Raw genomic sequence first — 22,716 nt, forward strand, 5'->3', positions numbered from 1 at the left:
GGTGTGTGGTGAGCCCTTACACTGGTGGTGTCTGCAGTGAGGTGTGTGGTGAGCCCTTACACTGTCGGTGTCTGCAGTGAGGTGTGTGGTGAGCCCTTACACTGTGGGTGTCTGCAGTGAGGTGTGTGGTGAGCCCTTACACTGGTGGTGTCTGCAGTGAGGTGTGTGGTGAGCCCTTACACTGGCGGTGACTGCAGTGAGGTGTGTGGTGAGCCCTTACACTGGCGGTGTCTGCAGTGAGGTGTGTGGTGAGCCCTTACACTGGTGGTGTCTGCAGTGAGGTGTGTGGTGAGCCCTTACACTGGTGGTGTCTGCAGTGAGGTGTGTGGTGAGCCCTTACACTGTGGGTGTCTGCAGTGAGGTGTGTGGTGAGCCCTTACACTGGCGGTGTCTGCAGTGAGGTGTGTGGTGAGCCTTTACACTGGTGGTGTCTGCAGTGATGTCAGCCTCATTCCTGAGCACATTTCTGACATTCCTCATTGTACAGAGCCCTGTGTCACTATCTCCTTTTGTGACTACAATTCCCGGCGTGCCCCGCGGCGTTGCTGGAGACACGTGTGCCGTGTAGGGGCGGTACCGTGACGTCACTCTCCTTGATTCCCTGTGTCAGGCTGGAGCTGTCGGCCAGTGTCAGGGAGCTGGCGGCCGGCGCTTCCGGTGGAGCTCACTGCCCAGGTACGTACCCGCCTGTGCCCGGCGGCACCGGCACTCTTCTCCCCGGGCTGGGCCTACGGTGTGGGTTGTGTGTGTGGCAGGTCGCTGCCCCATGTGGACGTGGCTGTGCCCGGCTGGGATGATGCTGCTCCCTGCTGGGGTCCTCCCTTTGTTTACCAGGCTGTGAGTGCCAGCTGTGTGACCCCGGGGGTGGGTGTGCTTGGTATTGGGGGCAGCATGTCCTCTCCTCTCTGCACTGAGCACCAGGGCACTGCCCGGGGAAAGCGCAACTCATTTCACCAAACTTTCATCATTTTCTGAGCCCGTCTGTGCCACTTTGTTGAGCCCCGAGCCCCCCGGCGCAGCTTTGTTGAGCCACGAGCCCCCCGGCGCAGCTTTGTTGAGCCCCGAGCCCCCCGGCGCAGCTTTGTTGAGCCCCGAGCCCCCCGGCGCAGCTTTGTTGAGCCCCGAGCCCCCCGGCGCAGCTTTGTTGAGCCCCGAGCCCCCCGGCGCAGCTTTGTTGAGCCCCGAGCCCCCCGGCGCAGCTTTGTTGAGCCCCGAGCCCCCCGGCGCAGCTTTGTTGAGCCCCGAGCCCCCCGGCGCAGCTTTGTTGAGCCCCGAGCCCCCCGGCGCAGCTTTGTTGAGCCCCGAGCCCCCCGGAGCAGCTTTGTTGAGCCTCGAGCCCCCCGGAGCAGCTTTGTTGAGCCCCGAGCCCCCCGGAGCAGCTTTGTTGAGCCCCGAGCCCCCCGGAGCAGCTTTGTTGAGCCCCCCGGAGCAGCTTTGTTGAGCCCCGAGCCCCCCGGAGCAGCTTTGTTGAGCCCCGAGCCCCCCGGAGCAGCTTTGTTGAGCTCCGAACCCTCCGGAGCAGCTTTGTTGATTCTCGAGCCCCCCGGCGCAGCTTTGTTGAGCCCCCCCGCACAGCCTTGTTGAGCCCCGAGCCCCCCGGCGTAGCTTTGTCGAGCCCCCCCCTGGCGCAGCTTTGTTGAGCCCCGAACCCCCCCCCCGGCGCAGCTTTGATGAGCCCCGAGCCCCCCCTCCCCCCCCCCGGCGCAGCTTTGTTGAGCCCCGAGCTCCCCGGCGCAGCTTTGTTGGGCCCCGAGCCCCCCTGATCTAGCTTTGTTGCAAACTAACGCTGCTTTGTTGCGACCCGAACCCCTGAGACAGCTTATTTGCAAACCAAAACGACCTTATTGTGACCCGAGCCCCCGATGCAGCTTTGTTGCAAACCAATAATGCTTTTTTGCAACCCAAGCACCCGTGATGCAGCTTTGTTGTGACCAAAGCCCCCGACGCAACGCTGAGCCTACCCACTGGCATTACCTCTGTTGCAGTCTGAGCCCCTCCGACACTGCTTTGATTAGACCTCAGCCCCAACTCCACTTTGTTGTGACCTGAGCCCTCAGGCGTTACTTCACCCTTTTGTAACCTGACCCCCACCACCACCAAGGTGCCCCTTTACCCTCAGTACTCCATGCACACGGCGGGCACACTGCCCATCACTTCTGGCACTCATGTAAAGCTCATTCATCTGCATTATGTCACCCAGATGCCAGGCACAGCTATAGCAGCAGCGAACCTCAACTTCTTTTTTTTTTTTTTCTTTCCAATTTTCTTATATTATTTGTTTCCGGAGAAGTGTCAAATAGCTGTGTGTTCATTACAGCCACTCTATATACTAAGACGAGGGGCTCCCCAGCAGCCACCAATTAGACCCCCAATATATTGGGGTCCCGTTCTTACTAATGAGTGGGCCGATTTGGAGGGTTATCTGTGGACTCGGCCCATATGTGTCAGCCTCTTGCTGCCCCCAGTTGTGGGTATATCGGGTATGTAGCTGTACCAACCCGAAATTGGCAAACATGATAGTGTCATGCCCCCGGAAGAAGAATAGGCGAAACGCGCGTCGGGGTGAGGCGCAGTAGTATTGACGCACCTTTCAGGTATTAATATCATGTGATTATACACTTTGACAGTAAAACAGCACTATGCACATAGACTTTTTATTGAGTTGTGCTCATTGTTGGTGATTGTGGTTACTAGATTTCTACTATGTTGAACCATGTTGGTTTGATGAATGGCACTTTGCCTTAATTATGATTGCTACTATTTTGTTTCCATTGTCACCACTTGACCACATCATTTTGTGTCTAATTTTTCATGCCTTTAGGTGTGTCTTTCTGCTGATGGTCGTTAGTTGTTCCTTGAGGCATCCATTATATATATGATTGACACAATTTTTGTGTATTTATTTGAAATAAACTTTATTGATTTTCTCTTATACACTTCATGTGCCTTTATTGGTTCTAAGTAATATATGATAGTGTCATTGAACACTGCTCAAAAAAATAAAGGAAACACTGAAATAACACATCCTAGATCTGAATGAATATAATATTCTCATTGAATATTTTGTTCTGTACAAAGTTAAATGTGCTGACAAAATCACACAAAAGTCATCAATGGAAATCAAATTTATTGAGGCCTGGATTTGGAATGATACTCAAAATCAAAGTGGACAATCAAATTACAGGCTGATCCAACTTCAGTGGAAATGCCTCAAGACAAGGAAATGATGCTCAGTAGTGTGTGTGGCCTCCACGTGCCTGTATGATCTCCCTACAGTGCCTGGGCATACTCCTGATGAGGCGGCGGATGGTCTCCTGAGGGATCTCCTCCCAGACCTGGACTAAAGCATCCGCCAACTCTTGGACAGTCTGTGGTGTAATGTGACGTTGGTGGATGGAGCGAGACATGATGTCCCAGATGTGTTCAATCGGATTCAGGTCTGGGGAACGGGCGGGCCAGTCCATAGCTTCAATGCCTTCATCTTGCAGGAACTGCTGACACACTCCAGCCACATGAGGTCTGGCATTGTCCTGCATTAGAAGGAACCCAGGGCCAACCGCACCAGCATATGTTCTCACAAGGAGTCTGAGGATCTCATCTCGGTAACTAATGGCAGTCAGGCTACCTCTGGCGAGCACATGGAGGGCTGTGCTGCCCTCCAAAGAAATGCCACCCCACACCATTACTGACCCACTGCCAAACCGGTCACGCTGAAGGATGTTGCAGGCAGCAGATCGCTCTCCACGGCGTCTCCAGACTGTTACATCAGTCACATGTGCTCAGTGTAAACCTGCTTTATCTGTGAAGAGCACAGGGCGCCAGTGGCGAATTTGCCAATCCTGGTGTTCTGTAGCAAATGCCAAGCGTCCTGCACGGTGTTGGGCTGTGAGCACAACCCCCATCTGTGGACGTTGGACACTCAGACCATCCTCATGGAGTCGGTTTTTAACCGTTTGTGCAGACACATGCACATTTGTGACCTGCTGGAGGTAATTTTGCAGGGCTCTGGCAGTGCTCCTCCTTGCACAAAGGCTGAGGTAACGGTCCTGAGCTGGGTTGTTGCCCTCCTACAGCCCCCTCCACGTCTCCTGGTGTACTGGCCTGTCTCCGGGTAGCGCCTCCAGCCTCTGGACACTATGCTGACAGACACAGCAAACCTTCTTGCCAAAGCTCGCATTGATGTGCCATTCTGGATGAGCTGCACTACCTGAGCCACTTGTGTGGGTTGTAGAGTCCATCTCATGTTACCACAAGTGTGAAAGCACAACCAACATTCAAAAGTGACCAAAACATCAGCCAGAAAGCATTGGTACTGAGATGTGGTCTGTGGTCCCCACCTGCAGAACCACTCCTTTTGAGTGTGAATTGATAATTGCCAATAATTTCCATCTGTTGTCCATTCCATTCGTATAACAGCATGTGAAATTGTCAATCAGTGTTGCTTCCTAAGTGGACAGTTTGATTTCACAGAAGTTTGATTTACTCGGAGTTATATTCTGTTTTAGTGTTTTCTTTATTTTTTTTTTTGAGCAGTGTATAATGAAAAGCTCTGAATCTTCTGACTAACTGTCATGTCTGCTTCCTGTCAATGAATAGAATCCTGTTAAGGCTTGTACACACTATAATGGTGGCGTCACACGTCATGGCCAGATTGGGTTTATTGAGCGAGACGATTCATAGTTGTCGCTGCTTTGTAAAAATCGCAGTTTACTTTCTCTCTTTAATTCCGCTCTCTCAATTTTCATCCTATAAAACTGAAGACTGTAAACTCGTCCCACCCTTGTCCTGCTTGTATCGTTGAACGTTTGCTACAGTGTATCGGTGTGGACAGTCCTACACGAACTAATCAGATCAGTGGAAATTGAAAATGTTTCTTTTCCCAGGACTCAGAGCTGAGAACCATTCTCAACACTGACAGTGTCACAAAACTTGAGTATGTGAATGTAGGTGAGAACTTTCCCATTCACTGACAGCAAGCAGTAACCTTGAAAACAGTGAAATTCCAAAAGAAATTATTCTAGAAAAAAGTTGCAAAACTTTTCATTGTGCAGTAAAGTCATGTTCCTTGTGGGATCTGTTACTCTTGGATGTTTTTATTGAGGGGGTCACCTACTGGTTTATGGTATTGTGCCTTTGGGGTCACTATGCTGTCTGTATCCCCCAGCATTGTGGCTTTGGCTGTTGTATCTGTCCTGAGCTGAATGTGACTGGTTTTACTCATGTTACAATCACTTGTGATACTTCTGTATCATTTGTTTAAAGTGGTATCACACCATAAACATCTGGTGGCTGCAGGGAGCAAAACCCACTGCTCCCTAGACCCAGATGAACCTAAAACAAAAAGGGGTCCGCTTTTAGGAACACTTCTTTTTGCTTCTATTTTGTGTTAATAGTAATTTTTGCAATTGGGTTTAATTCAACATTTTGCACCGTTTGCCTCTTATAGCATCTTTGTTCAACTGTCTGTTGCCGGCTGCAGAATGAGTGAACTGAAAATCCATCAGTGAGCTTGTTCTGACAGTGTGTCGTGGGGTTTGTAAGGCTGCATCAGACGTCCGTGCAAATCCGTCCAAAAACGGGCAGGCCTGTACTCTCCCAACCTGAGCATCACAGCCTCATAGACAAATACGCAGCTGTCACGCTTGGGTCCGTGCTCGGACCGATTTGCACAGACTGAAGCATCCTTAACAAGGATCTTTTTAAAGGTACAGTACCCATTTGAAGTTGTAAGTAATATTTGAGTGCGATGATGATGATGGTGACTATTCTTGCACGTGTTGACCTGACTGCCGCCTCCAGCGAAATGAATAAAGTCTTAAATGCACTAATCCAGTGAAGCACATGGGCACTGTGTCGCACATGGTACCTTGCCGCCCTGTTGACGGACATGTGGCGCCTGCTTCCAGGGTTTATTCTGACTCCTTTCCGCCTCTCCTATCGTTGGTGACTCTGTTTTTAAAATGCACGTCATAAAAAAAAAAAAAAAAAAAAAAAAAAGATTGGATGTCTGGGAACTGCGTCTGGTAGTCGAGATAAATCCGTGTCCTGATCCGCAGCACAAGCCATGGAGACGTGGCGGCAAGCTTGTATGGCTTAAATAAGGACTTGAGAAAGTGATATTTGAAGGAGCTCTGCATTGAGCCCCTCGATAGGTTGTTCTCAGTATTTAGGCTGGTGCTGGCCTACACGGCAAAGTGGCCACCGCACAGATCTCACGGCCATAGATCGCTCTGCGCGGCTGCTATACTGCAGCGTAAGGCCAGCGGGGACCGTGATCGCAGCAAAGAAGGTGCAAAAAGGCAGAACTGGTTGGATTTCTTGCTTGTCACCGTACCTTGCGGTTCGATTGATGGTTGCATGACTTGTGTAGCTATCAAAATAGGGTGAGGGTCTGACGTCTGGGACCCCAATGCTCATGATAACAAGGCTCCGAATTCTCATTTACAACAGCATTTTTGGCCCCTTCCTTTGTCTGTGGCCCGGTCAGCAGTCCCAGGAGCGGCCGCTGCCCAATTCCAAAGGGACATTCAGTATCTGATATTTTCGGGAGCCAATTTTTGTGACCACCTACTATGAGAACTAGTGGACTTCTAGATTCTGCTACAAGATGCACATGTAGGACATCACACATCTGACAGGCGGTGGTGCCGAGTGTCAGACCCCCTAATGTGGGTTTCTGGTTCCATTCACTGCCGGAGCTGGAAACCGCTGATCTGTCATTGTCATCTGATGCTAAGGACAGGTCATCAATATCCAATTCCTGGACATGGAGTCCTAGATTATAAGCCTTTCTATGACCAGTTGATAATCCCAAAACCTCTGATAATTATCAAAGATTCTGGATTGTCAGCCGATCATACAACCCCTGGCAAAGACTATGCACGGATCCTGCCGTAGAGCAAAAAGCTGTGCAAACATTCCTTGAAAATAGACACATAAGGCCAATGTCATGGCCTGCAAATAGATTGAAAATCTTTGGTGGAAGATGAAGAAAATGGTCCAAGACAAGAATCCATCCTGCAAAGCTGATCTGGCAACAGCCATCCGAGAACGTTGGAGCCAGAATGATGAAGAGTCCTGTGTGACACTCATTAAGTCCAGGCCTCAGAGACTGCAAGCTGTAAGAAAAGCCAGAGGTGGTGCAACAAAATACTAGGGATGTTTTGGAGTGTTTTTTGTTTGTCTTTCATGATTCCATACATTTTTTTTTAATAATTGAGTGATTCCATTATTTTTCCCCTATGCTTGGTTAAAAAAAAGTAACCATTACTGACTACCACATTTTTTGTTCTTGATTTCTTTTAGTGTTTCTTAAAGCCAGAAAGTTGCCATTTGAAATGACTGCAGTTTTGTGCCATGTCTGTGACCTGCTTTTTTTTTCTACAAAATTAAACAACTGAACGAACATCCTCCAAGGCCGGTGATTCCATAATTTTTGCCAGAGTTTGAAGAAAAGCCTGACACTAACTCGGAAGGGAAATATTCACTTATCCCTGCTCTGGCCTGCTGTTTTTTTCCCCCTTCCTGCTTTGGCCTGCTGTGCTTTTTTCCCCGGCCTGCTGTGCTTTTTTCCCCGGCCTGCTGTGCTTTTCCCCCCTTCCTGCTCTGGCCTGCTGTGCTTTTTCCCCCCTCCTGCTCTGGCCTGCTGTGCTTTTTTACCCCCTCCTGCTCTGTCCTGCTGTGCTTTTTTACCCCCTCCTGCTTTGGCCTGCTGAGTTTTTTCCCCCTCCTGCTTTGGCCTGCTGTGCTTTTTTTACCCTTTCCTGCTTTGGCCTGCTGTGCTTTTTTACCCCCTCCTGCTTTGGCCTGCTGTGCTTTTTTACCCCCTCCTGCTTTGGCCTGCTGTGCTTTTTTACCCCCTCCTGCTTTGGCCTGCTGTGCTTTTTTACCCCCTCCTGCTTTGGCCTGCTGTGCTTTTTTACCCCCTCCTGCTTTGGCCTGCTGTGCTTTTTTACCCCCTCCTGCTTTGGCCTGCTGTGCTTTTTTACCCCCTCCTGCTTTGGCCTGCTGTGCTTTTTTACCCCCTCCTGCTTTGGCCTGCTGTGCTTTTTTACCCCCTCCTGCTTTGGCCTGCTGTGCTTTTTTTACCCCCTCCTGCTTTGGCCTGCTGTGCTTTTTTACCCCCTCCTGCTTTGGCCTGCTGTGCTTTTTTACCCCCTCCTGCTTTAGCCTGCTGTGCTTTTTTACCCCCTCCTGCTTTGGCCTGCTGTGCTTTTTTACCCCCTCCTGCTTTGGCCTGCTGTGCTTTTTTACCCCCTCCTGCTTTGGCCTGCTGTGCTTTTTTACCCCCTCCTGCTTTGGCCTGCTGTGCTTTTTTTACCCCCTCCTGCTTTGGCCTGCTGTGCTTTTTTACCCCCTCCTGCTTTGGCCTGCTGTGCTTTTTTACCCCCTCCTGCTTTGGCCTGCTGTGCTTTTTTACCCCCTCCTGCTTTGGCCTGCTGTGCTTTTTTACCCCCTCCTGCTTTGGCCTGCTGTGCTTTTTTACCCCCTCCTGCTTTGGCCTGCTGTGCTTTTTTACCCCCTCCTGCTTTGGCCTGCTGTGCTTTTTTACCCCCTCCTGCTTTGGCCTGCTGTGCTTTTTTCCCCCCTCCTGCTCTGGTCTGCCGCACTTCTCTCCTTTCCCCCTCTTTTCTCTGTATAGCAGGCCCTGACTGCGGTGGGTTAGGACTGTTGGTCCTGTGACCTGTTCCCGGCCCAGACGCCTTTCATTTGTTGTCATTCTGCCATCCAGTGTCCATTAGTGCCAATGCAGCGGCCCCCGGCATACTCAATTACAGGAGCTAAATATACACCTGGACGCTGGCATCTAATGGCGTGAGGGTCATTGTGCCCGTTATAAAGGTTGGCGGTAGTAACTATAGTGCTGGGTGTTTTGGCAATGTACCCATCGCCTCTTCTCTCTAACCGCGACATTGCGTTGCCAGAAGAGAGAGATCTAGACCCGAAGACGTGAAGGCTGCCAGTGTCCCTGCCCCTGCCAGCCTGCATGTATGCCGGACCCTGACAGCAGCACTCGTCCTATCCAAGCTGCCATCCGCAAAAGAAAATATAAAAAAGAATATAATGAAAGTTGCTGTGGTTTCTGCTGCAGAGCGGGGTTGTGAAAAAAGTTCTGCCATTTACAAGATCTCTGCTTGCTGTCAGAAAAACTAGCAGGTTCCTGATAGCTCGCAGCGACTGAATACCTGAACGTTTTACATCAACTGTATCTAGTATTATATATCCAGGAACTGTTCTGATTCTCAGCCTTTTTTTTGTTTAGTAGGCGGTTTTATCAAGTGTGTTCTACCAGTACTATAGGTGCAGGAACTTCCTTTTCCTTTCCTACATGGATTACTCTTGACTTTGTCAAATGGCTTGCCTGTCCTGAGCTGAAAGTATGCCCCTATGGTATACCTGTGCACAGCGTGACAGATGGGAGAGCAGGAGCAGAGAGGTAGAGACCCTCCCGACTATTCCAGGTGGGTGGGTCTCTGTCTCTCCACAATAAGTGTGTGTGTGGGGGTGGGGGGCAAGCAGGCATCTGTCCCTCCAATTTGGAGGAATTTTTCAGGCTGAAAATGTAATTTTGGTTAAAATATATACGTTTTGATTTTGTTATTGCATTGGCCATCAGATGAACCTCATTGTGGATGTACGCTGGGCGCAGCCAGCCCCCTCCTCTATCACAGCCTACTACTAGAGAAGGGGGGATCGGCATTGCTCCACCCTACAAAGACCTTTTTTAAATGCTTTTTTTTTTTGCTGGGCAACCTCTTTCATAGAGCCACAACCTTGTTGCTGCCGGATTACTACACCCATCATGCTGGGGCTTGGCTGCCGTCGTTCTCCATTAATTGCAGGTTTGGCCTCGGTTATAGGTGGGATGCCTCCCTCTGTATCTGTAGCCGCTGCCTTTGAACTTTTATAGTTTGTAAGTAATATAATGTGTGATATTAGGAGCGGCCCATGACTCCCATCCTCCTCCAGAAGGCTTGTGCGTCCTCATAAAGTTCTCATCGGTGGCCGACATTGCACTGAATGAACGCTGGTCACACACAGGATTTCCGGACCCCCAGTCTTGGAATCGACACGTCTTCCAGCAGCCAGTTACCGCTTGTTAAAATTTGCAGCCGTTCTTGAGATATTAACACTTTTTTTTTCTTTTGTTTACAGCTCGTTACCTAGGAGACCGACCACTTTCTAGTTTGTAAGCACTGCTCTGAAAAAGGCCGGGGTTAGGAGATGAGAGAGAACCAGTGATCCCGGTCGGCTTCAAAACAGCGCTTACAGGCACAACAAAAAAGAATTGGTAAGCACTGCCCGTGTTCTGTCTAGCAGCGGTGGTCGGTCTCCAAGGCAACAAGCTCCTATAAAGAAAAGTGTTAATGTTTTAAGATCTGATGCAAATTTTAATAAGCAGTAAATCTGAAAACTGTTAGTATCTGCAAACACTATCCAATAATGCCCATCTATAAGGATGGAAATAACCCTTTAAGTTTTTTTTTTTTTTTTTTCTGACCGATTTAGCAAAGCTGCAGCATGTCGCCTCTTTGTGTTCTTTCACCTATAGAAGCACTGCGCAAGTGCAAAAAACGCAGGGATCAGGTTTTGCTGTTTTTTTTTGGTGCAAAAACTTTTGCGCCCCCAAAAAAATTTGCGCCAATTTCTCACATAAATTAGAGCGAATCTCGTCAGTCAGTGTCGACTACTGAGACCGCCAGCGATCCCGAGACTGGGGCTCTGGAACCCGGTGGGAATGTCGAGACCTTTTTTTTAGTTTTCTGCTGGAACCTGAAGAAAGCTAAGGTGCCAAACAGGGCTGTGGAGTCGGAAAGACAAATCTCCGACTCCTCAATGACCCCGACTCCGCAGCCCCGCTGCCAAAACCCCCACTTCTGCAAGACTCTACAAGGCCTCGTTCAGATGCCGCTACCTTCCACGTATGAGAAGGAAGGACCGATTATTCTGATCAGAGTTTGGTCTGAGTGGCATCTGTTTTTCTTGTACTTGGAGACAAAAGCGCAGAAAGGAAAAAGTTTCTGCACCCTCTCCTTTGTGCCACTCCATGAAAATGGGACTGCACTCGGATATTATCCGTTTTTTGTTTTTTTTGCATTGGCGATTTTGATCCGATCCCTGGATTAAGTCTGACATGCTTCTGATTATTTTCTACTGATCGCTTGGTCCGAGGACAATATCGGGCATGTACACGGCCCCATAGACTTTCACGGACAGCACTCATACATATGATAACCTATGTGGCCATACTCATTCCTGTGATTTTTTGCGTACAGATTGGAGACATGCTAGATTTTCAAGGACTGTCAGAATGGAGAAGGTGGAGAAAATTTTTTTATGAAACTGGTATTGAACAAAAAATTTGATCCGTTTTTTTTTTTTTTTCCTCCATGGACAATACTGATGTCAATGAGGCCTAAGGCTGTTTGCTTTGTAGTGTTGGTGCTGTATACAGGAGCAGTGTTATGAGGGGTCAGCGCAGACACATAGGAGCGCCACCGCATCTGTCACAAAGCAGAAGAGTGGGAGCGTGTCGGCCCAGTTAGTGGCCATACTGCGGCCCATTCAGCCGCCCGGAGGGCATTGTCCGAACAATAATGCTGTCACAGCGAAGCTTTACACATCTGATGGGACACGATCTGTCTCGTGTGCTAGGAGGTGCGGGGGAATGGAGCCTATTGTTGCCTGCACCGGCTCATCCAGCTGCTCCGCCAGCCGGGATAAGTAGGGTGAGAGCGTTAGTGTTGTGGATCTGATCTGGAAGGCAAAGGGAGAAAAAAAAACCTTTCATAATATTACCTATGATGGAGAAACATTGTAGCAAATAGCAGCTGTGAGCACAGTTTTTTGGCACAAGTCCCCTTTGCGCGTGGAGCTGTAGCGAGCATGTGCGACCACTGTTGCCGTCACTGTCTATAGGAGCGGTGGTCGCACATGCTCACTAACACCGCTTTTGAGATCAGTAGGACCACAAAGTAACAGCATGTGATGGGCTGATGGTAGGGGCAGGTCATCATTGTGCTGGTACTAGTATTTGGATACTATGTGAACCCCCACCTATTTTCTCTCTGCGACACTGCAGATAATCAGGGGCAGTTTCATCAAATTTGACTCAGTTGGCATGAGCAAGACCCCTGTATGAGGGGGGTTGGCTGACTGTTCATTTTAATAGCTAAGCCAGACCCCTTCTCTGTCTATGCATTGTCTGTGACAGAAGGGGTCTGGTTTAGCTATTGAAATGAGCAGTCATCACCCAGCCCCCTTCACACACGGGTCTGGCTCATGTTAACTGTCTCAAATTTTCCTAGACTGTCCAGTTTTTGTGGTAACATGCCAAGCTACTTTACAGTGCGAGACCGGAGGAGGGTCGTGCAGGCAGCCGGGGGGGTCGTGCAGGCAGCCGGGGGGGTCGTGCAGGCAGCCGGGGGGGTCGTGCAGGCAGCCGGGGGGTCGTGCAGGCAGCCGGGGGGTCGTGCAGGCAGCCGGAGGGTCGGTGCGGGACTGAAGGAGGGTCGTGCAGGCAGCCGGAAGGTCGGTGCGGGACCGAAGGAGGATGATGCAGGCAGCCGGAGGGTCGTGCAGGCAGCCGGAGGGTCGGTGCGGGACGGAGGGTCGTGCAGGCAGCCGGAGGGTCGGTGCGGGACGGAGGGTCGTGCAGGCAGCCGGAAGGTCGGCGCGGGACCGAAGGAGGATGATGCAGGCAGCTGGAGGGTCGGTGCGGGACCGAAGGAGGGTCGTGCAGGCAGCCGGGGGATCTGAACTATGTTATATTTTGCTTTTATCTGGACAGTCCCTCTTAAAGGCAAGGGCTACATGGTGGCATTTGGTCATGGAAAAATCCTGTGATGGCCACCACGGTCACAGTCAAAGCCTGATGCGATCCCCTGACTTCTGCAGTCGATGACACTGGCTGGAGGTTAGCTGCCCACCGTCTCGGCACAGGCTGCATTGTACACACCAGATCTGGCACCGGTTGCCAGCGCCGGACTCCACGCATGTTGCCTTCTTTTGTCTACAGTCCTGATCTTGGCAGCCGGCCCACCCTCTGGCCCCTGATGTTGGAGCGATGTGATTTCAGCCGGAGCTTCGGGGTCTTTGTTCAGAATGAAATGGCAGCTTCCTGCTTCTGTCGTATGCGGATATTCCTGCTGGAAGAAGGATGGGTGCAGAAAATATCTGTCTGTAACCTGGGAAGACCCTACATGAAATTCGCTTAAGTGGCAACTCCTTAAAGGGAACCTGTCACCCCGTTTTTTGAGATTGAGCTATAAATACTGTTAAATAGGGCCTGCGCTGTGTGTTCCTATAGTGTATGTAGTGTACCCCGATTCCCCATGTATGCTGAGAAATAACTTACCAAAGTCGCCGTTTTCGCCTGTCAATCAGGCTGGTCAGGTCGGGAGGGCGTGGTGACATCGCTGGTTCTTCCTCAGCTTTACATTGGTGGCGTAGTGGTGAAGACACAGCGCGCGATCTGCGCTGTCATCCCTTTCGTCGGTGGGGGCGGCCATCTTCCTGGGGCCGCGCGTGCGCAGATCGAGTGCTCTGCTGCACGGGGCTTCAGGAAAATGGCCGCGGGATGCCGCGCGTGCGCATTAGAGATCGCGGCGGCCATTTTCCCAAAGCCGAGATGCAAACTCGGCTTTGGGAAAATGGCCGCCGCGATCTCTAATGCGCACGCGCGGCATCCCGCGGCCATTTTCCTGAAGCCCCGTGCAGCAGAGCACTCGATCTGCGCACGCGCGGCCCCAGGAAGATGGCCGCCCCCACCGACGAAAGGGATGACAGCGCAGATCGCGCGCTGTGTCTTCACCACTACGCCACCAACGTAAAGCTGAGGAAGAACCAGCGATGTCACCACGCCTTCCCGACCTGACCAGCCTGATTGACAGGCGAAAACGGCGACTTTGGTAAGTTATTTCTCAGCATACATGGGGAATCGGGGTACACTACATACACTATAGGAACACACAGCGCAGGCCCTATTTAACAGTATTTATAGCTCAATCTCAAAAAACGGGGTGACAGGTTCCCTTTAAACGGTGGCGTTGTCGGATGTGCTTCACTCAGGACGTTGCCCAGCAGGAAGCCGCTGGCTATGGCAGCCTGTAGTCTGTGCATTTATTGCAGACTACTGACTGCCACCACACCCCGCCGTCGTCATCTGCTTATTTTCTTCCATTGTGCAGATTTTCTATGTGACCCCCTAGTGTGTAGCTTGCTGCATCAGAACCTCCATTGTCTTTGGATCTCCCCACAATCTCCCGATCAGGTGGAAGAGGTGAATCCTGTTTGACCGCATTGTCTCTGGCAATCGACTCTTCCACCTTTCATCACTTCCAGTTCTGACCACATTTTTTTTTGCAGTTTTCCTCTATCATTTATCGGAAGCTTTTGGAGGTAGCAAACTGCGCAGTAACCCAGGGCTTCCAAGAACGGGGACCCCTAAAAACAACCAGTAAGTCTAAACTTTCACTGCTTTCTACCATCCAGGATTCTTTTCCACTATTTTTTTTTTTACTATTTTGACACTGTATGGCAGTATTTTTTTTTAATACCAAATCTCTGTTTTATTTGTGCATTGAATGGCAGTGTTGTGTGTGACATATACAGTCATACGTGACAGTGCGTCAGTGTTTTTCGGGGCTATACAGAATTATGCAGGTATTTTTACTTCGATGCTATATGGTGGTATTATTATTTGGCAAGATTCAGGTAAAACATACACATAAAAAAGCCCCCTCCTATAGCGCTGATCGCTGCCAGTTTACCATCTCTAAGGCCTCTTTCACACTTCAGTTATTTGGCGTCAGTCTAAAACCGCCATTTTCCTCAAATAACGGATCCGTCATTTTTTTTGACGGATCCGTTATTTTCCCATAGACTTGCATTAGTGACGGATTGTGACGGATGGTCGTCCGTTCCATCCGCCATGCGACGGATCCGTCGACATTTGGCGGACGTTTTCTGAAAATAGACGGACATTGGAACGTTTTTTGTCAACGCCGAAATGGCGGATCGCGACGGATCCGTTGCGTCCGCCATTCCATAGAATGGGCGCCTATGGGCGACGGATCCGCCGCAACCGTTTTTTCGGCGGATCCGTCGCCCCAATCCGTTTTTTCAATTGCGCATGCTCCAAAAAGTAGATACTTCTCCCAGACAACCCCCAAGTAACGGATCCGTCAAAAAAACGGATCCGTTAGAACCGTTTTCGCAACAATTGTGACGGATCCGTCAATCCGTCACTATGTCGGTAGTGACTGACGCCAAAAGACTGAAGTGTGAAAGAGGCCTAACCCCCCAGTGATCGTCAGATATTACAGATCCTATGCAGCGACCCCCTGTGGATGAAACGTGGTATTGCATGACGTTTGTTAAAAGGCCACGTCTGCCACAGTGAGAACTGCTTTGTCTTTCTTCCTCGGGGTGGAGGAGAAGGATCCGACTTATTGGATTTCCAATGGCCGATCCTTGTGATCTTCTGGAGATGGGAGGAATCTGGCTCCTGCTTTCTCTTAGAGTATAGGGGGGTCCTGCGTTGGTACACGGTCTCTATAAGGGGCATGCGCGGAGACCTGACCTGGTAGACCATGCAACTATCTATGGCAGGGGTGGGGAATCTTTTTTCTGCAAAGGGCCATTTGGATATTTATACCATCCTTCGGGGGCCATACAAACTCCGCCCACAAAGTACATCCTAACTCTGGCACTGGTGTCCGGACGTAATCTTTCATTGCATGCCCTTCAATGTTCAGTAGTGAACACTACGTGTGTGTGCTAACAGAGCAAGAAGAAATTAATGAGCTGATTGTAATCAAAATACACCTCCCTGCCCAAGAATGCGGTCCCTGAGAATCTGCCCAGGGGCCTGATAAAAGGTCATCAAGGGCCGTAAATGGCCCTGGGGCCTGAGGTTCCCCACCCCTGATCTATGGTGTACAAGAGCACTGAACAGTGAAATGCCCATTACAGATGGACGGCCAACTACGCTGGTACTGTGGACCCTCCTTTACCATCATTGGAGAAGTGGGACCCCTGCAATCTTAAAGGAACGGCATTTCCTAGTGAATATAAAGTGACAGCCATATACCCGCAGCCTGGAGGTCCTTGCCCTTGCGTCCCCCAAGTTGTGCCGCTTCCTTCCGCGAGATGCGGCTAGTGATCTCCAGGTGCGGCCCGCTCTGTCTAGACTAAGCACTTGATCGCTTTTGTCCGTGGTGAGACCCTCATCGTCGTGTGCGGAGCTGTAATCTTCAGTCCGTTCCCAGGCAACATCCGCAGACCTCTAAGACGGCTGATTATCACCTGGCCCTCGTCCCTGCTTACCTCCAGAATGCCTGACCTCACAAGTCCCCAATCTCTCCCCTCATTTGACCGAATACTGTGTATTTCTCCATGTATAAAGGAACACTCATCAATCTCCATGATTGTGAAGACTTGTTCCCACTCCTGACAATTTTCCCTCTAATTGAGCATTTCGGGATATTTCATTTGGGAGCTATATGTGATGGGGCTTTTCAGATGCGAAATGTCTTATAACCCTCAGTCCGTCTATAGGAAATAGAACCATCGGTGCACTTCAGAGCTGCATGCGTAATTCTGCAGAGTTTAGTGTACCATGCTCTTTCAGTATTTCTCCAGTGCTTATTCTGGGACTTTACTATTTTTTAGGATAGGACATCAATGTCAGGTCGATAGGAATCCGACTTCCGACACCTACACGGATTTGCTGATCCGAGGCGCTGAGGTTCACCGTAAGTGGCCATGATTGGTACCGCAGCTTTGCGGTGTGGATGATCACTCATGATCAAAACACTATGAACGGAGCTGTGCCACTTCCTATGCAGAGTCGTACCAAGACGTGGACCCCTGCTTTAAAATCTTAGTGGGCTTAGGGTGAAAGAAGAAGAAAAAAACCTATAAGAGGGAGACTTCCCTCGCTGGATATTGATGCTTATTCCCCTCTCCAAGATTCTATCTCAATATGTAGTAATATTATCAAATACCTGCAATTAGATAAGTAGTATAGTTCTTCTGATTTGCTATATCTCTTTCCTGATGTGCAGGCATTGCAGGACCTTAGGTAGCCGAGGTTACGACCACCAGCAACTAACTGTCAACTACATCAGTGGTCGTAACCATGGATACCTAAGGTCCTGCAATGCCTGCACACGAGGAAAGAGACATAGTGAATCATAAAAAATGTCCTGACCATGCTGGGTATACTGGGAGGGACCCCTGGCATTGTTTTCATAGCCCGATTCTGGCTGTGTGCATGGCTGCCATTGTGCGGGACATACTTTTAGGAAAGCAATTATAACAACAGGCCTTCTGTCCATTAATGCATAATTAGTCTGTTTCCCAGTGAGGCTTCCGGGCCATTTTTTTTTTTTTAAATACAGGTGAGGCTTGTAGAATAAACACCGCAATGTAGTATTTGTGTATAACATGTTATTAGTATTGCGGTACTTTTTTTTCTCCTTCCCATATTTATTATTATACCAGATAATTAGCCGTTCTCTTATCAGATGTTTACATGGCGATATTGCCATCCGTTGTCTTTTGGACTGTGGCCCAGTGACAAAGCGATGACGGTGGGCGGTCACACGGAGCCTCAGCTGTTCGCAGCACAGGTGCAGAATAGGAAGTGGCGGGCGACCGACATCAATCACTGAGGAGCAGAGCGGAATGCAGAGCTTCAGGACAAGCCGCCATCCATCAGGAATGACAGGAATGTCCTTGGCACGAGGAGCAGGCGGCAAGTGTCCATACTATAGTCCTGTACACTCCCTGCAGTATTCTGCCCTATTTCTATATATCCTATTAGTTTATTAGACTCGTACGTTGCGCTGATCAGCAGCTGAGCTTATTACAGAGCAATCCATGTCTCTCAATACCATCACTTTTATTATTCATGGAAATTATTTTGACTTGTAAAATAATATAAAGCATTTATTGTTACGGGGTTGTCCAAATGTCTAATCTTGAAAATGTAAAAAAATATAGTACTTCTATGTAGAATAATATAACTACTATAATACTGCCCCCTATGTACAAGAATATAACTACTATAATACTGCCCCTATGTACAAGAATATAGCTACTATAATAATGCTCCTATGTACAAGAATATAGCTACTATAATAATGCTCCTATGTACAAGAATATAACTACTATAATACTGCCCCTATGTACAAGAATATAACTACTATAATACTGCCCATATGTACAAGAATATAGCTACTATAATACTGCTCCTATGTACAAGAATATAACTACTATAATACTGCCCCTATGTACAAGAATATAACTACTATAATACTGCCCATATGTACAAGAATATAGCTACTATAATACTGCTCCTATGTACAAGAATATAACTACTATAATACTGCCCCTATGTACAAGAATATAACTACTATAATACTGCTCCTATGTACAAGAATATAGCTACTATAATACTGCTCCTATGTACAAGAATATAACTACTATTATACTGCCCCTATGTACAAGAATATAACTACTATAATACTGCCCCTATGTACAAGAATATAGCTACTATAATACTGCTCCTATGTACAAGAATATAGCTACTATAATACTGCTCCTATGTACAAGAATATAGCTACTATAATACTGCCCCTATGTACAAGAATATAGCTACTATAATACTGCTCCTATGTACAAGAATATAACTACTATAATACTGCCCCTATGTACAAGAATATAACTACTATAATACTGCCCATATGTACAAGAATATAGCTACTATAATACTGCTCCTATGTACAAGAATATAACTACTATAATACTGCCCCTATGTACAAGAATATAACTACTATAATACTGCCCATATGTACAAGAATATAGCTACTATAATACTGCTCCTATGTACAAGAATATAACTACTATAATACTGCCCCTATGTACAAGAATATAACTACTATAATACTGCTCCTATGTACAAGAATATAGCTACTATAATACTGCTCCTATGTACAAGAATATAACTACTATTATACTGCCCCTATGTACAAGAATATAACTACTATAATACTGCCCCTATGTACAAGAATATAGCTACTATAATACTGCTCCTATGTACAAGAATATAGCTACTATAATACTGCTCCTATGTACAAGAATATAGCTACTATAATACTGCCCCTATGTACAAGAATATAGCTACTATAATACTGCTCCTATGTACAAGAATATAACTACTATAATACTGCCCCTATGTACAAGAATATAGCTACTATAATACTGCTCCTATGTACAAGAATATAGCTACTATAATACTGCTCCTATGTACAAGAATATAACTACTATAATACTGCCCCTATGTACAAGAATATAACTACTATAATACTGCCCCTATGTACAACAATATAGCTACTATAATACTGCTCCTATGTACAAGAATATAACTACTATAATACTGCCCCTATGTACAAGAATATAACTACTATAATACTGCCCCTATGTACAAGAATAGAACTACTATAATACTGCCCCTATGTACAAGAATATAGCTACTATAATACTGCTCCTATGTACAAGAATATAACTACTATAATACTGCCCCTATGTACAAGAATATAGCTACTATAATACTGCTCCTATGTACAAGAATATAACTACTATAATACTGCCCCTATGTACAAGAATATAACTACTATAATACTGCCCCTATGTACAAGAATAGAACTACTATAATACTGCCCCTATGTACAAGAATATAGCTACTATAATACTGCTCCTATGTACAAGAATATAACTACTATAATACTGCCCCTATGTACAAGAATATAGCTACTATAATACTGCTCCTATGTACAAGAATATAACTACTATAATACTGCCCCTATGTACAAGAATATAACTACTATAATACTGCCTCTATGTACAAGAATATAACTATTATAATACTGCCTCTATGTACAAGAATATAACTACTATAATACTGCCCCTATGTACAAGAATATAACTATTATAATACTGCCCCTATGTACAAGAATATAACTACTATAATACTGCCCCTATGTACAAGAATATAACTACTATAATACTGCCCCTATGTACAAGATTATAACTACTATAACACTGCCCCTATGTACAAGAATATAACTACTAAGGGCAGCACGGTGGCGCAGTGGTTAGCACTGCAGCCTTGCAGCGCTGAGGTCCTGGGCTCTAATCCCACCCAGGACAACATCTGCAAAGAGTTTGTATGTTCTCCGTGTTCTCCGTGTTTGCGTGGGTTTCCTCCGGGCACTCCGGTTTCCTCCCACATTCCAAAGACATACTGACAGGGATTCTAGATTGTGAGCCCCATCAGGGACAGCGATGATAATGTGTGCAAAACTGTAAAGCGCTGCGGAATATGTTAGCGCTATATAAAAATAAAGATTATTATTATTATTATTTACTATAATACTGCTCCCTATGTACAAGAATATAACTACTATAATACTGCTCCCTATGTACAAGAATATAGCTACTATAATACTGCCCCTATGTACAAGATTATAACTACTATAATACTGCCCCTATGTACAAGAATATAACTACTATAATACTGCCCCTATGTACAAGATTATAACTACTATAATACTGCCCCTATGTACAAGAATATAACTACTATAATACTGCCTCTATGTACAAGAATATAACTATTATAATACTGCCCGCTATGTACAAGAATATAACTACTATAATACTGCTCCTATGTACAAGAATATAACTACTATAATACTGCCCCTATGTACAAGATTATAACTACTATAATACTGCTCCCTATGTACAAGAATATAACTACTATAATACCCCTATGTACAAGAATATAACTACTATAATACCCCTATGTACAAGAATATAACTACTATAATACTGCCCCTATGTACAAGAATATAACTATTATAATACTGCCTCTATGTACAAGAATATAACTACTATAATACTGCCCCTATGTACAAGAATATAACTACTATAATACTGCTCCTATGTACAAGAATATAACTACTATAATACTGCCCCTATGTACAAGAATATAACTACTATAATACTGCCCCTATGTACAAGAATATAACCACTATAATACTGCTCCCTATGTACAGGAATATAACTACTATAATACTGCCCCTATGTACAAGATTATAACTACTATAACACTGCCCCTATGTACAAGAATATAACTACTAAGGGCAGCACGGTGGCGCAGTGGTTAGCACTGCAGCCTTGCAGCGCTGGGGTCCTGGGTTCTAATCCCACCCAGGACAACATCTGCAAAGAGTTTGTATGTTCTCTCCGTGTTTGCGTGGGTTTCCTCCGGGCACTCCGGTTTCCTCCCACATTCCAAAGACATACTGACAGGGATTCTAGATTGTGAGCCCCATCAGGGACAGCGATGATAATGTGTGCAAAACTGTAAAGCGCTGCGGAATATGTTAGCGCTATATAAAAATAAAGATTATTATTTACTATAATACTGCTCCCTATGTACAGGAATATAACTACTATAATACTGCCCCTATGTACAAGATTATAACTACTATAATACTGCCCCTATGTACAAGATTATAACTACTATAATACTGCCCCTATGTACAAGAATATAACTACTATAATACTGCCCGCTATGTACAAGAATATAACTACTATAATACTGCTCCCTATGTACAAGAATATAGCTACTATAATACTGCTCCTATGTACAAGAATATAACTACTATAATACTGCTCCTATGTACAAGAATATAACTACTATAATACTGCCCCTATGTACAAGAATATAACTACTATAATACTGCTCCCTATGTACAGGAATATAACTACTATAATACTGCTCCTATGTACAGGAATATAACTACTATAATACTGCCCCTATGTACAAGAATATAACTACTATAATACTGCTCCCTATGTACAGGAATATAACTACTATAATACTGCCCCTATGTACAAGAATATAACTACTATAATACTGCCCCTATGTACAAGATTATAACCACTATAATACTGCTCCCTATGTACAGGAATATAACTACTATAATACTGCTCCCTATGTACAAGAATATAACTACTATAATACTGCCCCTATGTACAAGAATATAACTACTACTAGATTGTGGCCCGATTCTAACGCATCGGGTATTCTAGAATATACATGTCCCCGTAGTATATGGCCAATGATGATTTGTGCATATTTGTGTATGGTTGTCTGTTGTGCGACCTTTATGACATCATCGTCGCCATGGCAACCATTATGACATCATGGTCGTTGTGCCCTGGCGGCCTCGACCAATCAGACGCAGGATATCTACGTCCTTTATGACATCATCGTCGCTGTGCTCGTCGCTGATTGGTCGAGGCCTGGCGCCCTCGACCAATCAGAGACGCTGGATTTCTACGTCGATGCTGTGCCGCTCTCTGATTGGTCGAGGCCTGGCGGCCTCGACCAATCAGAGAGCCGGGATTTCCAGGACAGACAGACAGACAGACGGAAAAACCCTTAGGCAATTATATATATAGATAATACTGCCCCTATGTACAAGAATAGAACTACTATAATACTGCTCATATGTACAAGAATAGAACTACTATAATACCCCTATGTACAAGAATATAACTACTATAATACCCCTATGTACAAGAATATAACTACTATAATACTGCCCCTATGTACAAGAATATAACTATTATAATACTGCC

General features: G+C 46.6%; 1 protein-coding gene across 3 annotated transcripts in view; it reads left to right on the top strand.

The window, feature by feature from the left end:
* The first annotated feature begins 562 nt into the window (after nucleotides 1-562).
* Nucleotides 563-22,716, top strand: part of CTIF (cap binding complex dependent translation initiation factor) — a 280,974-nt gene continuing 258,820 nt past the window's right edge. The window contains exon 1 of one of the 3 annotated variants that reach the window (XM_069746637.1): nucleotides 563-675. The gene's annotated coding sequence lies outside the window, so the exon portion shown is untranslated. The remainder of the gene's footprint in view (nucleotides 676-22,716) is intronic. The other 2 variants (XM_069746645.1, XM_069746629.1) reach the window with 2 other exon arrangements.

This window comes from Ranitomeya imitator, chromosome 1, assembly GCF_032444005.1.
Source record: "Ranitomeya imitator isolate aRanImi1 chromosome 1, aRanImi1.pri, whole genome shotgun sequence".
In the NCBI taxonomy this organism is placed as follows: Eukaryota; Metazoa; Chordata; class Amphibia; order Anura; family Dendrobatidae; genus Ranitomeya; species Ranitomeya imitator.